The following is an 18583-nucleotide window of genomic DNA, read 5'->3' on the forward strand; positions in this document are numbered from 1 at the left end:
CATCCATTTTGATTGTGGTATTATGCAATTTCGTGTCTTGATTATTATTGTCAAAGTCTTCTGAATTGATGTATGTTTGATTGTTGATCTCTCTTAACAAAGGTTAGGTTATAGTCTCTCCCGTGATGTTGTATGGTTTATATCCTAATTAACAGTTCTAGGTTATAGTTTCTCTCTCGTGATATTGTATGTTATAGCTCCTAGCTATTCAAGCATGTTAGGATGGCTTCACAAGAAGCTTCAATTGAAGTATGTACTTGATTGTTAACCTGATTGTTAACGTACAATGCTATTTTTTGATCATAATTGATTTTGAGGTGATGGTACATCCATTTTGATTGTGGTATTATGCAATTTCGTGTCTTGATTATTATTGCCAAAGTCTTCTGAATTGATGTATGTTTGATTGTTGATCTCTCTTAACAAAGGTTAGGTTATAGTCTCTCCCGTGATGTTGTATGGTTTATATCCTAATTAACAGTTCTAGGTTATAGTTTCTCTCTCGTGATATTGTATGTTATAGCTCCTAGCTATTCAAGCATGTTAGGATGGCTTCACAAGAAGCTTCAATTGAAGTATGTACTTGATTGTTAACCTGATTGTTAACGTACAATGCTATTTTTTGATCATAATTGATTTTGAGGTGATGGTACATCCATTTTGATTGTGGTATTATGCAATTTCGTGTCTTGATTATTATTGCCAAAGTCTTCTGAATTGATGTATGTTTGATTGTTGATCTCTCTTAACAAAGGTTAGGTTATAGTCTCTCCCGTGATGTTGTATGGTTTATATCCTAATTAACAGTTCTAGGTTATAGTTTCTCTCTCGTGATATTGTATGTTATAGCTCCTAACTATTCAAGCATGTTAGGATGGCTTCACAAGAAGCTTCAATTGAAGTATGTACTTCAATTGAAGTATGTACTTCAATTGAAGTATGTCAATTGCTTTATGAATACTATTCTGACAACCTGTGAACATAAACTTGGTGTAAAGTTACACTATTGTCTTTTTAGCATATAAGCAGCTAGTATAAAATTTGTTGCTTCATGGAATGCAGTTTACCATACAAGCAGCCAGCATAAAGCTTCTTGCTTCGTGAAATGCAAGACTGCTTGCTTATGGCCATTGCATATCATGGGTTGGTCGGAGAAATTAGAACAGTTGGCACCAATTGTTCTCCTTATTGATACTGTCCTTGGATTTGAAAGTATTGTTTGAGCTCTCGTGATGAGTGGACAGAGATCATAATGTCTTAAGAAAAGGTCAATACTCTCGTATGCTTTATAGCCTTGATGTATGTGAGATCTATACGAAAATATGGTCACGATCTTAATTAAGGTTTGGTTGTCTCTCTTGTGACGTTATGCTGTAGATCCTGATTAACTGTTCTTGCAAACATGTACTTCAATTACTTTTTGAATATTATTGCTACAACTTGTGTGAACATAAACTTGATTGCCTTTGTGACTGGTGGAAGGAAAATTTTTAATGAGTTGGGTCATCTTTCAGAATCATAGATAGCTTTTAAAATGACAAAATAGTGATTGTTCTTTTTTTGGGATCAATAGAATATATTTATATATATGTGCTGAAGAAGTAGAGTACACTTTTAAGTCAATACATCTAAAGTTTCCTCATTACAATCCTCTATTTTTCACATTGGACTTTATTTAAGAGTTTACAAAGTGAAGACCCATCTGTCCTCTTCCAACATAAAGCTAGATTGCTCCCAAGAAATTTGATAACCCAACATAATGCAAGCCTCCATCATTGCCTCAGTGGTGCAATCCCTTGGGGATTTTTTTCCAATCTGCCCCTTTTCTTTGACCAAATTTTTACTGTGGGCCTGGTTCCCACTGGGTTCTCTATAAATGCAATAAAGGTATAGTCAATCTGTTTTTCTTTGAGGTATCATCATCTGGTTCTGGGCCCAAATCTGGGCAGTTTGCATTTCCAGCCTTCACAAAATCTCTCTCCAAATATAAAGCGAGGGTTAGGAACCCCTTACTTAGTATGTTTGAGGTCTCCCCTAGAGTAAGGCATAAATCGGGTAATGCTCCTTCGCAGATTCAGTAGGAGTTGCTCTAGTCCATCTCCTCTCAACCTATTCAAATTACATATAGACTAGCAATACATTTATGCATTACATATGTCACATCAATACCAACAAGGGAAACCTTCTGAAAGAAAAACATTAGTATTCCCAGTGCTCTAGACTTCCCACAAGCAGCATACTTTGATTATGTTAAGCAATAACCATGCACAACCAAAAAAACCTAGAAATGAGGCTTGTCATCTTGCTACTTGTCAACCATGATTGGATGCTAAGAGAAGAATAAAATCTTATCCTTCGCAGTGATAAAAATATTCTCTCCATCAGGTTGAGAATCTGTCTTATATAAGTGCAGTTGAACTTTGCATTTCAGCAATTATTAGAAATTATGTAGGTACAACCATTGAAGCCTCCTGTCATGTCAAAATTTGAAGGTTTTTAAGTCAGAATTTGAGGGTCCATGAACACAGTACTAGACATAAGATGGAATATCCAAAGGCTAACTTGTTCCTGGTGGTTGGCAAGGCTTGAAGGACTCTTTGGTATCCATCGAGAACTCGTGTGCACTCCACTCAATGTCTGGAGGCACCTGAGGCTCCTGATGAATCAAAAGAAGACACATTCAAACAAAGTTGCACTATTCTAATATGAAAATAAATTTAACCATCCAAATTACAAAAAGTTCTAAAACAAGGTACTTGAGACTTGGCCAAGCTAGATAACTCAAGCAAGAATGCAAGAAAAAATCTTTGCAAGCTCAAGCGTAATGGCCTCAAAGCATCCATTCCAACTAAATCCGCTCGAAATGTATAATGTTGTTCACAATCACTAAAAAAAATATTGTTAATTTGATCATTGTGGGCACTCAAATGTTTTCCTAAGGTTTGTAGTCAGTAGGCTCATGAGTGTTAACTCTATTGAGGTGGGCTAGGTAAGGCCTAAGGTGACTCATTAGATCTACTCGTTCCTCTCTCTTCTATCCATCACACTACCACCAGATTTGAGGGGTATATAAACACTAAGATTCTACTTACTCCATGCCTACGATCTCTCTCTCTCTTCCATTCCCATTCTACCTACTCTAATTGAATGTGGCTAGTCCATCCTTGAAGATCTCATGAACAAGTGCTCACAATCTTAAAGGAATCCGAGTGTTCAATTCCATAGGCTTTCTTACTCTTACCTTACAACTTGGGTGATGCGTGTGTGGGTGCAATCTTAAACATAGGGAAAGGTGTGTGTGGAATATGTGTCAGTGTGATGATGACACACTTTCCACACACTTTCATGACATGTAACTCAATATTAAGTGATGATGTGCGTTAACATGGATTCACCCGCCCCTGTTGACCACCCGAATGGGCAATTATCTTTTGTAAAATGGCACTCGAACATATAAAGCAACCCTACCCTGAGCTTAATGTCAAATAGGGAAAGTCTCAAGACTTCATGTACATACTTGCTTAAGACTACTAATAGAGCCATACCATTTTTAAGTTTGGTTGGCCTAGGGTGAAAACTAGGCACTTGTATATAAGTCATTTTTGACTCTAGGCAATGGACAATCACTCCCTTGCAATAGAACACCTATGAGCTCTCCTTCTTCCCTACTCTTACTTGCTTGTCCTCTATTGAATCTTGCATACTTGATAGATGCTTGCTAGATAGGTTTGTTTGCAGGTTTTGCTCTTGCATTAGCTTCTTCTTTTCCCCCTACCCTTTGAAAGAGAGAACCATCATGAAGGCTATCTCTTTTTATCTCCATCTAGGCATAGGGAGCTCTTCCTTTAGCAAAGGAGCATTCCGGTGTGATAATGGAGTAAGGATGTGATGAAACAAGATAGCGTACCTACATTAGGAAGTTGCAATTGCGGCTCTAAGGCAAGGCCCAACGACACATGATTGGGCAAGGCTAAGGTAAGCTCTTGAACATATTAGGCGTTGTGGACGAGGACTAGCATGGGCTTAGCTTTGTTATTCGTCCATTCCAAGCTATTAGGATCATTCAATATTGCCTAGTCTTGATTAGGAGGTCACACTCTGAAAAATATATGGACTTGCAGACTTCGATGTGTTTAGTTTGTTTTTTTCACTTTTGTTTGCGAAGGTTATTTGTATTAGGACATTCTATCTTCATATTTTAGAAGGGAAAAACCTTGGTTTCTTGGTGATTTACATCATTTTAAAGTCCACAAGGCTTAGATTTCATTGCATCGAGCCAAGGAATAGCTTAATAATTATGATTAGGAGTTAAATCCACTCTAAAAACATAAGTATTAAGCTCTATTAGGTGTGGATTAGAGTGGGATAGTTAATTTTTGTTCATGAATTTCATATTTTTCCATGCATTGGTAGAAGCATGCAAAATCAACAAAAAAATATTTATTCCTTGCATAACTACCATTAATAACTAGGATTAGGATCCTTAATCACCCTCCATCAAGTTTTAAAAAAATTTATTATTGCATAACTACCATGAATAACTAGGATTAGGATCCTTAATCACCATCCATCAAGTCTAAAAAACTCCAAATATTAGGCTAAACCAGTTCTTGGGGTGAGAGATGAGCCCACAATTAGCTCTCACGGTGGGAAATGATCAGGAAATGATATGGTTTTGAAGACTTCGATGTGTTTAGTTTGTTATTTTTGATTTTGCTACGAAGTTTATTTGCGTTAGGGTATTCTATCTTCATATTTTGGAAGGGAAAAACCTTGGTTTCTTGGTGATTTACATGATTTTGAAGTCCGCAAGTCTTAGATTTCATTACATTGAGCCAAGGAATAGCTTAGCAATTACGATTAGCAGTAGAATCCAAGCATTAAGTTCTATTAGGTGTGGATTAGAGTGGGATAGTTAATTTTTGTTTATGTATTTCATATTTTTCCATGCATTGTTTGAATTGGTAGCTTAGAAGCATGTAAAATCAATAAAAAAATAAGATTTCATATTCATACGAAAAAAGACGGGAGTCAAATACATGAGTCAACACAGGTGAGCTAGAGATGTGAGGCGTGAGCCATGAATCATCAACCAGATGTGAGTCAACTAATTATTATTGCCTTAAATACAGACTTGTAAGTCCTTAAGGACTTTCTTGTCATATAATACATACCACCTATAAATTCCAAGGAAAATTGGGGATGGAGCAAGCACACAATGGGCATTGTTGGCTGAAACTTGCGGATAGTCATGTAAACTTTCCCAGAATAGTCCAAAAAAGAGTTGTTGTGGAGGTTTGTTTGAGTGCACTCATGCTTTGTGTGGAAGCAAGACTATGAACGACACACTCAATAGAATCTCATGGATTGGTAAGCTTTATGCCTTGGTTCAGTTTCACTTTATATTTTTTAAAATAATAGGAAAGCTCACATAAAATCTCTCCTTGCTTGGCTAAACATCGAATGGATATGTCTCTCTAGCTTGCATTTACTGTAAGACTAGACTTGTATATAGGAGCATGTGTGACACCACAATGTACTATTGTACATCTTCCGATGACCTGTATTATATGAGCAGATCGATGATGCAGCAAGGGAAACATTTTCATGAGGTGTAAAGATGCACATTAAGGCAAGCACTGCAAAAGATAAGAATACTTGTGCAACAAGTAGTGTTGGAGGTTGCTATAACTAGTCCAAGGAAGATTCAAATGGATATCACAAAATAAGTAGTATTGGATGCAATTGTTAGTAGAAAGACATCACCCCGAGTATGTCACGGCGGAGAAACAACCACACAAGAAAAAGGGTAGGAGGTTAAACTTTCCACCCCCTATTCCTATAGCCACAAAAGGTGGTCAACACAATGAAGAAGGATTTGTAATTGAAGATAAGGTATAGGAAATTATTAAGAATGATATTCACGACGCAATGTGGGCTATACGTCAAACACCTCTAAATAGCAAGTTACTTGTTAAGGATGGTTAGGTAGAGGTAAGATGACAAGTGTAAGATGAACATCAAAAACTATGGTGAGCGAGGTGTTCCACCTCCTTCTTTTTATGGTATAAAAGAGTGGTCATCAGGAGGACAAAGTTGTCAGTTTATGTGGTTTTGCAACAACAACATGGATCACACTTGGAGAGTATGTAATACTATCTATCAAAATCACCTACAATACCCCCATTTATGCGGCCAATTGGGAGAGGTAAAAATCTTACTTTGGATGAGATCCGAGCACTAGAGGCTGGAGGATTTGTGTTGCAAAAGGGATTACACTAAGAAGCAAATGACGTAGTCCATCAGTTCAACAAGGAATAGAAGTGGTATATTAAATATGGCAACTACGAGGATAGATTCAGTAAATTTGAAGACAACTATTGTCTTCGACAAAAGACTAGACTGATGGAAGTGTTTATAATTGAGACCGAGGAATCACTACTATGCAGTTGTTATGACTCTTGAGTTATTGGGAATTATATTTCTTATTTTATATTGGGGATACCTGTATGTGCCATGCCAGTGTGGTGGGTACGTGTTATTTGATATTATGGTAGCCTATTTGTTATGACAGTGTTGGGATTGTTTGATGTGTTCAACTGATTGTTTAACTAATGTCTATGAGTATAGGTAGTGAGATTTATGAGGGTATCGATTGAGGTGTCACACTATACAAGGTACCAGTTGAGGTGTCATACATATGGTGGACTGAGCGGTGGTGTGAAGACATAGATTATGTGCTAATTATGATATTTTTATATTAGCATTTGATTGATCATTTACAGCCTATCATGTGGCTAGATTTTATGTATGTGCACAAGATTATTGCGTATGTATAGGCCCATTTGTATTTATCATTGGGAAAAGGTTTTGTCATGTGTAAACCTTAGAAACTTTGGACAAGCTTATTTATATGTAAAGCAAGAGTCCAAAAGTGAAAAATGTGCTATTAATAGCTCCAAGGGTAAAAAATATAAATATGACATAAATACCGCTTATGAGAGAAGGGGCCACACATGTTGTTCTTGTTCATATGTTGATAAGTATTTTCTTCTTCATATGCTATGCTATGGTGTGTCAACTCAATGTATACACTTTGTTTATTTGAATTGCAAGCTATGTAAATACTTAGAGAAAAGATTCATGTAATAGTGGTATGAGCGCAAGGTCAAGTACAAGAGATTTTGATATTTTTTGGAAAAGAAGATCAAAATTTTTGGAATTACTTTTACCAAGGAAAGGTAAGCCTCTTCTTTCTTTTAAATGAGTTTTGTTAAGTTGAATTTATAAAAGCCACTCTTGAAGCTCCAAAGCTTGGAATGCTTTTCAACAGTGCATAGTACAAATAGACTTGGACAAAAGAGAGAGCAATAATAATATGACTAGCCTCCTTCTCTCTTTCATGGAATGGCACCCTTGCCCATGAGCCCAATAGCACCAACCTAAGCACACAAGAGAGCTCTCTCTTTTTTGCTTTTCGAGCCGGGGTCACAAGCGAGCAAGCTCGTTCTAAGACTCGACCAGAGTAACGTTTTTGCCATTACGTTATAGGATCTAAAATTATTTTGTTTTAGTAAAAGTATCATTAGAAGTTTGTATTTAATTATCAGATTTATTGTATATTCGATTAAGAGAGCAAAATTTAAAAGAGCTTCCTATTAGACCAAACTCATTATTGACACTTTATCCTAAAAATCTAAAAGTTTTTAATTGCCATAATTTTTTATATGAAGCACTATGACTCAGACATCTCCTAATGATCCTTATCCACCCTCAAAACTTCTATGACATGTCAGAGTGTACCTGACTAGCTAGTTTATCAGAACAACATGCCAATTTATTCCAACAGCCACTATGAATCTTTAACAATAAAGAACACGATGAATGGTTAAAAATTTGGACACGCGTTCACAAAGAATGCTTCGTCATGATATCTATCGACAACACTAGAGTTTTTGCTCCTAACATTTGCTTTTGTCTAATCATGGAGGATCTAAATATCATTCGGGGGTACAACGTAGAAGATGATTCGACAATATCTGATGAAGAATTACGTACTTGTTTCTACTACCTTAAATCTAAGTTACCACCACCTGAAAAAGTATTTGTATTCGATCATACTCGTATTTCTAGAAGATTATAAAATTTATATTTGAATTTGCTATTGTTAACATTATTATCAATTTCAAATTTCATTTTTGTAGCAAGCAACTCATCAATTTAAGGTAAGACTCTCCTACTTTAATATTAATAATCTATTTTATGATGTTAAGTTTTATTTGAATAATCGTTTCTCAAATCCATTGCAATTACAACTTTAGAATAAAATCTAGATGTTGTTTTTCTCTTTTTCATAAATATTAGATTGTTAACATCGAACTCATAGAAAGTATATAGACTCATGCTTAACAAATATTTTTTTGGAGTATCAAATTGTTTTTGCTAGAATATTTCAATGATGTCAACAACACAAATGAGATATGTATTTTTTGACGCTTTTCTCATCAAAATATTTGATATTTCTTAATTTTTAACTATGGAAGATTCATTACAACATCCCATAATCCAAGAACAAATCGACTCTCTTCACGAGTACTTATATAAAGAACAGGAACTTTGAGAGGAATTTCAAAAGGAAGTTTTAAAATGATCAAGCAAGAGTGATAAGAATCAAATAAGAAAAGTTAACAAATCTAATAACAAAAAGTCCAAGAAATGTGTCATTATTATATGTTACATATGTTGTTAAGAAGGACATTATGCTAAAGGCTATTCGACGAAAAAGAAGAACAAATTCTTTCCTATATACACAGCTGATGGCAAACATCTTAAGCAAGAGAGTATCATTACCAATATACTGTTAAACAACGGTGGAGGTAGGTATTCACTTCTATTTGCAAATAGTTCACATTTATCTTATCTTTGCATTTATTTTATCATTTCTAGATCATAAAGACCTAGATAGTAAACCTTAGCAAACCATAGTTCCAAGATTAAAACTTAGTCAAATTCAACAAATCAATAAACATTTAGCATCTTTAGACTCTTATCACTAGAAATTTATAGCTTAGTCAAACTCAATCAATTTCAATTTAATCCAAACAAGTGCGATTCATTAAGAATAAAAATCCCAATACCACTCGATAAGTATTATTTGATAAATAAAACCAAGATAGATAAATCTAATTCAAGTGATACTATTAAGATTTTAAGATTACCTCAAGACATATATCAACTTTATAGTCTTAGATAGATTCTCAATTCTCAAAAGATGGGTAGACATTGAAGTTAGTTTCTTAACTACTGAATTTCTTCAAGTCTAAGATTTAACCTAATTAAATAAAAATAGATTTTCTTTAGTATCTTAATATTGATGAGTAACCATAATAATTCCTCAACTTATTAAAAGTTTTTAATAAAGAAATACGAATTTAGTTATTCCTTTGTCTTCGAGACAAAGAAAATTTGTGTTGAGATTTAAGTTTTAGAGGGAGCTGGCCACTCCATCTCAAACTTCTATTCCGAAGGAGTGATATGTGGAGTTAATTTGGTGGTATGGGACATCAAATTCATTTCTGATAGATACACTAGGGTCTTCTATCTTGTATCATCTTATGTCTGTATGTGGAATGTGCCTTTGTGGTATGGGACACCTAGACTTATTTCACATATGGTCATTTTATTGGATTGTTGCATATTTGCATTATGTGTTAATCAAGTTTTCCACACCAATCATGAAGCCATCCTCTTGTAGATTTATGCAACTGAGGACAGTTGTAACCCAAGCAAGAGGGAATGTTATGAGAATCATTCTTGAGTTATTAGGAATTATATTTCTTAGTTTATATTGGGGATGCTAGTGGGGTATGGGTGATTTGATATTATGGTTATCTATTACTCATGATAGCATTAGGATTGATTGATGTCTTTAATTGATTGTTTAACTAATGCAGATTATGTCTATGAGTATAGGTAGTGATATGTGCGAGGGTACCGATTGAGATGCCATATTGTATGAGGGTATCGATTGAGGTATCGTACTACAGATGGTGGACTGAGCGGTGGTGTGAAAAAGATCATGTACTAATCATGATATGTTTATATTAACATTTAATTGATCATTTGTAGCCCATCATGTGGCTAGATTTTATGTGCATATGTACATAAGATTATTTTATGTGTGTATGTGCACAAGATTATTGTGTATGTATAGGCCCATTTATATTTATCATTGGGCAAAGGTTTTGTCATGTATAAACCTTAGAAACTTTAGACAAGGTCATTTATACATAAAGAAAATTCACAAAAGTGAAAAAGGTGCTATCAAGGGTTAAAAATATAAATATGACATAAATATTGCATGTGGGAAAAGGAGCCACACACGTTGGGGGGGAGGGTAGGGGGAGAGATTGCACCCAATGCTCTTGTTCATGTATTGATAAGTATTTTTTTCTTCATATGCTATGCTATGGTGTGTTAATTCAATATGTACACTTTGTTTATTTGAATTGCAAGCTACATAAATACTTGGAGAAAAGATCCCTGTAACAATAGTGAAAAGTACAGGGTGACTATAGGAAAGAGCCCATCATGCACATGTCCGAATTTTCAAATTAAGGTTAGGACATGTAGATCATACTATGCTTGAAAGCACCTATATTTTGTATATTTGCATATTTTTAGGCTAGATGCGAACCATAATATGTTTATACATCAACCCACTTTAAAAAAGGAGAACATAGTTAGAATGTTTAGCACTAGGCAAACAATTTGAAAATGAGCTCTTTTAGTTGGTATCTAAGTTAAATAATAGTAATGATGAGAGAAGACTATTTTTTAGAATGACACCTATTTGTTCCCCTCTACTTGACTCTCATTTGAGTAGACAAACAAAAATACTTGTGTTTAATCTTATCTCCCTTGCATTTAAATTAATGTTTACTTTGGCAAATTTGCATGAGAATATGCACATGAGTTGAACTCACATATATGTTATAACTGAAATTGCCAATATATAATGTCCTTGATGTCATGTCACTATCAACTTTCTCTATGAAGGTTTATATACTTTTTGCTTTTTATCTCTTTTTAGGACAATCTACATGGTTGTAATGCAATGCTTCAAATGGAAATAACAAAATACGTTTCTTTCTCTAATGATATCTACATCATTATTCAATTATCTCTATGAAGGTTTATATACTTTTCACTTTTTAAAATCTTTCTAGGATAATCGACATGGTTGTATTGTAATGCTTCAAATGGAAATGACAAAAATATTTTTTTCTATTAATGTCAATGGTTAGAATATCATCATTTTATACATTATCATTTTTTGTTGATGTCAACATTATCATTTTATATATCATCAATGGTTAAAATATCTTTCTACGTTTATTTAAGTATAAAATTTATCCATGTAATTACTTTACCTAAATATAGCATTTATTTATGTAATTACTTTAGCTAATTATAGCAATTATCCATATAAATCCCTTTGTGCTTTTAGCATATTCTATCTATACATATGACCCCCCTAGCTCTCATTGTCACCCTCCCTCTCTCTCTCTCTCTCTCTCTCTCTCTCTCACACACACACACACACACACACACACACACACACACACACACACACACACACACACACACAATCATTCTCTTCCTCACCATCATAATCTCCCTCTATCTTACCCTCACCATCATACTCTCCCTCATCACCCTAATTCTCTCCCGCCCTCATTCTCCCTCTTTTCTTTCCTCTCTCTCACTATCATTCTTACCCTATCTCTTATTCTTTATCTTTCTCTCACTCTCATCTTCCTTTCTCTCACTCATCGTCTTCATCAAACACCTGCAACTCTACTCTCAAGGATACCCTTGAATTTGTGTGCAAGGATTTGTGCAAGAAGTTGGATAGAGATATGAAAGAGTATCTTAGAATTACAATAGAGGTTCGTAATCTTTAGGACAATGTTTTAGCAGATGAGCCCATTAACTCAAGAGATCTATATGTGTGGGAACATGAAGATTGGAGCCACCATGAGTACTTTAATAGAGTTACGGCTACATTGGCGAAGACAAGCAGAAGCCCCTATGTGAGGAGCTAAAGAATAGAGTAGCCCTTAAAAGCACTTAGGTTTAGGGATGCTTAAAACCCTCTCTTGCTAACCAGTTTGCATGTAGTTATGTAATGTACAAATAATCTATGAGGCTGATGTAATATCTTTTCTAGAATCAAATTATCTTTTACCTGTAATTATGTATATTTTCCACCTTGTTAATTTCACATTGTTCATTGTTTTTAGAAAACAGTCTACAAGGCTGATGTAATATCTTTCTAGAATAAAATTATCTTTTTACCTATAATTATGTACGTTATTTACCTTGTCAATTTTACATTGTTCATTGTTTTTAGGAAATAGTATGGAAGGCTGATGTAATATCTTTTTTGGAATAAAAATATCTTTTACCTATAACTGTCTATGTTATTAACCTTATCAATTTTATATTATTTATCATTTTACCTATAACTGTCTATGTTATTAACCTTATCAATTTTATATTATTTATCATTTTAAGAAAACAATATGCAAGACTGATGTAATATCTTTTTTGGAATAAATTTATCTTTAACCTATAATTGTGTATATTATTCACCTTGTCAATTGTACATTGTTCATTATCTTTAGGAGAGTGGAATCTTTAATTTTAACTTTCATGGATCTTTAATGACATGTAGGCACATGCAATATGTAAGCATATGCAAAGAGCAAAAAGGGTATACAATCATATGAAAAGGTATGCAACCACTAACAAGGGCATGCAATCACATGAAAAGGCCTGGAATCACTTATAAGGGCATGCAATGACATGAAACACTATGTAAATGTTACAAAGAGTATTAAAGTTCATGCAATCACATGCAAAGGCATGCAATGGCATGAAACACTATACAAGTGCATGCAAAGAGTATTAAAGGATATACAACACTATGCAAGTTTATGCAATGACATGCAACACTATGTAAGTGCATGCAACACCATGCAAGTGTATGCAAAGAGTATTAAGGGACATATAAAGGCATTAAATGGAAACACACTATCCCACCCATCCGGCATCTAAGGGTGGTGAAACTTTGTGAATAGAGGGGTAGCAGCCTCCTATGGACCCACTCAGACTATGTAAGTATATGTAAAGATAAATAAAGGTCATGTAAGGACACACAAAAATATCCAAGGGATAATAGAGGGTGAGAAACACCATGCAATGCAATGCAAAGGATAATAAAGGGCAAGCAATGTCATGCAAATGCAAAGGACATGGAAGTGCCTGCAAGAGTATTGAAAGACATGCAACGCTATGTAATTGTATACAAAGATTAATAAAGAATATAAACAGTCATGCAGGGATCCACCACTCCTCGGCTTTTTTGGACTTGAGTCCTAAACCCCGAAGTGACTTACATAGTAGGATCCATGACTCTATATCAAGAACAAAAAGAGATCAACTCCTTGTCTTTTGGAATTGAGTCCTAAATCTAGAAGAGACTAGAAAAGTAGTAACCATGCATTGAGGCTAACGCTACCCACTACTTGGCTCTCGAACTTGAGTCCTCCACCTCACTAAGACTAGGATAGTGAGATTCATGACTAGAGATAAATCCTCTACTTGGCTCTTGGACTAAGGCCTTAAACCATGAATTGACTTGGATAGTGAGATCTAATCCTATTTCCCAATCCACTCCTTTTTTCTTTGACTTGAATCCTAATTGAAATAGTGAGAATCATGCCGTAATACTAATTTTACATGGAGAGCATGTTTGCCATTGATACTATTAGTGTAATTTTTTAAAACTCAGTTATAAGAAAGTTTAATTTTTGATGATTTGTGGTGACTATTTAAGATTTAAATTTTTACTACATGTTAAAATGTTAAAGATATAATTTAAATTAAAGGCAAACAATGCATCAAAATTGTAGACATGAAGAGGTCTATGATGGCATTGAAGGTACACCATGGTTGTGGTATGGTGATGTCTATCATTCAAACAGAGAGGCTATGAAGGAGTTAAACTTGTTTCTCCAGAAACCATAGGATCCTACTTTTTGCAGAGTAAGTTTAGTGACCAAGATGATAGTTAAAGCAAGTGACAAAACTGGCAATCCATGTGTACACTCTACAACTATATCAGTGAGATAATATAGTTTTGAGAAATGTGGCTCTAAATATTATTTATATATATATATATTTTATAAATTTGTTAAAGATTCAAAGGAAGACAATTTTTTTTGTCAGACTCAAGGCTTAAACGACATCATGTGTTTTTAGATTAAGTTATAAACCTTGTGTAGACTAAGAAAATGAATTTAATGGTTCTTATCTCCAATTCTCTAGTTCTTGGAATAGAAAACTCAGTAAAATATCCAAAGATGCTATCTAGTGGTTTCTTCAATCTCATAAACCATGATGGACTATAGACCCAAACTTATCCCATACCACCTCTTGGAATTGGATCCCAATAGCCCATTCAGTTAGGGGTTTAGGACTTGGCTCCAAGAGTAAGGTAGTGGATATCTCTTTATTATTAGACCCAAGACATGGATCCCACTATAAGCTCCCTTCAAGGTTTAGGCCTCAAGTGCAAGAGCCAAGTAGTGTGGAGTAAGAGCCAAGTAGTGTGGAGTTATCTTTAGTGTTAGACTTAGGTCATGGATCTCACTATCAAAGTCTCTTGAGGGTTTAGGTCTCAATTCATCTTGGATACCACTATCCAGTCTCCTCAAGGATTAGGACTCAAGTCTAAGAGCCATGGTGTCTTGATAGTCTTGTTAAACTAAATTTGTAGATAAATTGTGCTAGTTTCTTTTATGTCTAGCACTAACGTCTTAGAGCGAAGGAGTGTATCTTTCTTTGGTCTTGGGTTGAAGGCATGCATCTTGGCCTCCTCTAGGCTTAGGACCTAAGTCCATGGGCATAATAGAGCTCTATTTAGCCAAGGATTGTATCTTTGTTTGGTCTTGGGTTGAAGGCATGCATCTTGGCCTCCTCTACCCTTAGGACCTAAGTCCATGGGCATAGTAGAGTTCTTTTTAGTCATGGATCCCACTACCTTAAGCTATTTCATGGTTTAGGACTCAAGCAAAGAGCCATGGAGTGTCTTTCTCTTTGAAGGCATATGTATTCCACTATGCATGGATCCCATGATGCTAGTCTCTTCTAGGACTCAAGTCCAAGAGCCAAAAGTCTCATGGATTCCACTATGCATGGATCCCATGTTGCTAGTATCTTCTAAGACTCAATTCCAAGAGCCAAAAGGCTCATGGATTCCACTATGCATGGATCCCATGTTGCTAGTCTCTTCTAGGACTCAAGTCAAAGAGCCAAAAGAATGGATCTATTTTTGGTCTTGAGCTAGTCTCTTCTAGGACTCAAATCCAAGGAATGGATTTGCCTTTGCTATTGAGCTCAAGGCAAGGTTCCCACTATCCCAATCTTCTCTAGCATTAGTATTGAATTCCAAGAGACAAAAATAATGGATCTCTCTTGAGTGGATCTATCTTTGGTCTTAAACTAAAGGTGTGGATTCAACTAAAGGTATGGATTCAAGTATTCTAGTCTCTTGAAGCCTAAGATCCAAGTGGTGATCCATTGTGCTAGCTTCTTGTTTTTGGTTTTGGGGTTGAAGTCATACATCCAAGTCTCCTCTAGGTTTAGGATCTCAGTCCCCAAGAGCTAAGGAGTGAAGTTCTATTTAGTCATAGATCCCACTACCTTAATCCCTTTATGGTTTAAAAATCAAGTCCAAGAGCCATGAAGTGTTATCTTTCTTTGGCCTTGGACTCAATACATAGAACTTATTGTCCCAGTCTATTAACTATTTAGGACGCAAGTTTAAGAGCCAAGGTTAATCATGTATTACATTATCCTAATAATTATTTAGGACTCAAGTTCAAGGAGTGGAGCCCTCTTTAATCATGTATTACAATATCCTAGTCCCTTCATTGTTTAGGATTCAAGTTCAAGAGCTAAGGCATGGATCTCTCTCAATGCATGGATCCCACTATCCTAGTCTCCTCTAGGTTTGGGACATGTCAAGGCATGGATTCCACTACCCATCGATCCCATTTTTCCAATCTCTTCCAAGTTCAAGACCCAAGTCAAAGAGCCAAGGAGTGGAACTTCCTTTGGTCTACTAAAGGCATGGATCCCATTATCCTAGTCTCCTCTCACAATCTAGGACCAAGTAGTCTTTAGTCTTGAACAAAAGGCATAAATCTATTGTATTAGTTTCTTTGTGGCTTAGGACCTAAGTCTACCAAAGACTAGAGCTTTATTTAGTCATGAAGACTTTAATCCTAAACACAAAATAACCTAGCGATTGGATCCCTACCTTTAGCTCAAGATTTGACTCTTGGACTTGAAACCTAAACCTATAAGAGATTGGGAAAATGGGATCCATGCATAGTGTAATCCATGCCTTGACTTAAATAATCTAAAACTAGAAGGAGACTAGGATAGTGGAACCATGCATAGAGAGAGTTTCAATCCTTAGCTCTTAGGCTTGAATCCTAAACCCTAAAGAGACTAGGTAGTGTGATACATGACTAATGAGAGATTTATTCCTTGGCTTTTAAATGTGAGTCCTAAACACTTAAAAGACTAGGATGGTGAGTTTCATGCCTTAAATCCAAGACCAAAGAGAGGTCTTAGACTTGAGCCCTAACCCTTAAAGAGTTTAAGGTATTAAGGTATTGGGATCAATGACTAAATAGAGTTCCACTTCTTAGATCTTGTACTTGGTCCTTAACCTAAAGGATATTGTATGCATGCCTTCGACCCATGACCAAAGAAATGTATAATCCTTGTCTCTAAGACTTTAGCCTAAACACAAAATAACCTAGCACTTGGATCCCTATCTTTAGTTCAAGACCAAATGTAGGGATATCGGTGGATGCATACCTTCGACCCATGACCAAAGAAAGATCTACTCCTTGTCTCTATAAATAAGGGATTTATAGCTCTCTTATCACTCACTCCAAGAGTAAAACCCTAAAGCTACTTAAGTTTTAAAAACCCATTAAGCTCTAGAAAAAATCAAGGTATAGTGTTTTAACTATACCTTGATTTTTAACTATAGTGTTTTAACTAGTGTAGAAATTATAATGCATTTTTTAAGTTCTTATTTTTCTAGAAAGATGTGATTCTAGCTCCTCCCCCCCATCCCCCCCCCTTCAACTCTCCTAGTAATGCATTAAGATTGGCACTTTAACCTTCAGGGAGAACTTTGCAAAGAAAAATATGCAAAACCACGTGCTCTAGTGATATCTACAACTAGATGACAATAACACCAAAGGAACTTTGCCCAACATGATTGATGTGTTTAACTCTATGCAATATGAAGCAACACAATATCGAAAAAGCTAAGGGTAAAACGGAAGTCACTTCTACAATGTTTTGAAGCATACAAGGATTAGATGAGAGTGTTTGTGTGCTATAGTCGTACGAGATTTTACATAGAAATAAATTATTGGCTAAATACATAGATAGAAAAGTTGGCCATCTAGATATGGTTGGTTGTGAACTTTGGTTAAAACAAAACAATGTCCTCTAGAAAGACATGATGAAATCATGCTTAATGAACCATACAATGATACCACACATTTGGGTCCTAATGAGAGTCCACATGCCTCCCCTCAATCAACTAATCTAAGACACAACATGCCTTCCCTCAAATACATATAAGGGAATGACCTATGTCTTAAGAAGAATGCAGGGGAGAGGGTGAGCTTAAGCTCCTTGCAAGCGCACACACACAAGTAGACAAGCACACAAGAGAGATGGATGGCTAAATTTTCTTCTATTATCTTCTCTTCTCTATAACCATGATATAAAGATAATAGTATATAGAAAGTACTCTCCTACTTTAACTCTTCTCTATAATAACCATAATATAAAGATACGAGTACATACTCTCCTACTATAATATATAACGCTCCATAGTGTGAACCCAACTATATGCGATGGTGCTATAACTATGTTATAACTCTAGTACATGAAAGTGGTTATCACACAACCTTGTAAACCAGTGGTCAAATATTACCCATAATCTCAACAACCATGCCAATGATGTAAGTGTGGGGCTATCATCCTGGCGTGTCACCCATATTTGCACTAGTTGAGCTCGATATCTCAATACTCCCCCAACTCTATACCATGCACTACTTTAAGTAAACTCTTGAACCTATGCATAGCTTCTCTTTACCTAATGCCTTTGTGAAGATATTAGCTGCATGATGCTTTGTGTGTTAACATACACCAAATCCACATCACTTGTGCTAGAATCTTCTTCCTCACCAAGTGACAATGGACCTCAATGTATTTCGTGCTAGCATGATACACTTGTGCTAGAATCTTCTTCCTCACAAAGTGATAATACATCTCAATGTATTTCGTGCTAGCATGATACACTTGGTTACTCACCAAAATGTATGATGCTCAGGTTGTCACAATATGACAACCACCCTATTCGTGGGCTCACCCATATCTATCAATAGCTTTTGCAACTACCCTACCTCGCATGCTT

Source organism: Cibotium barometz, chromosome 3 (genome assembly GCF_041138505.1).
Source record: "Cibotium barometz isolate CiBa-2024 chromosome 3, ASM4113850v1, whole genome shotgun sequence".
Classification (NCBI taxonomy): Eukaryota; Viridiplantae; Streptophyta; class Polypodiopsida; order Cyatheales; family Cibotiaceae; genus Cibotium; species Cibotium barometz.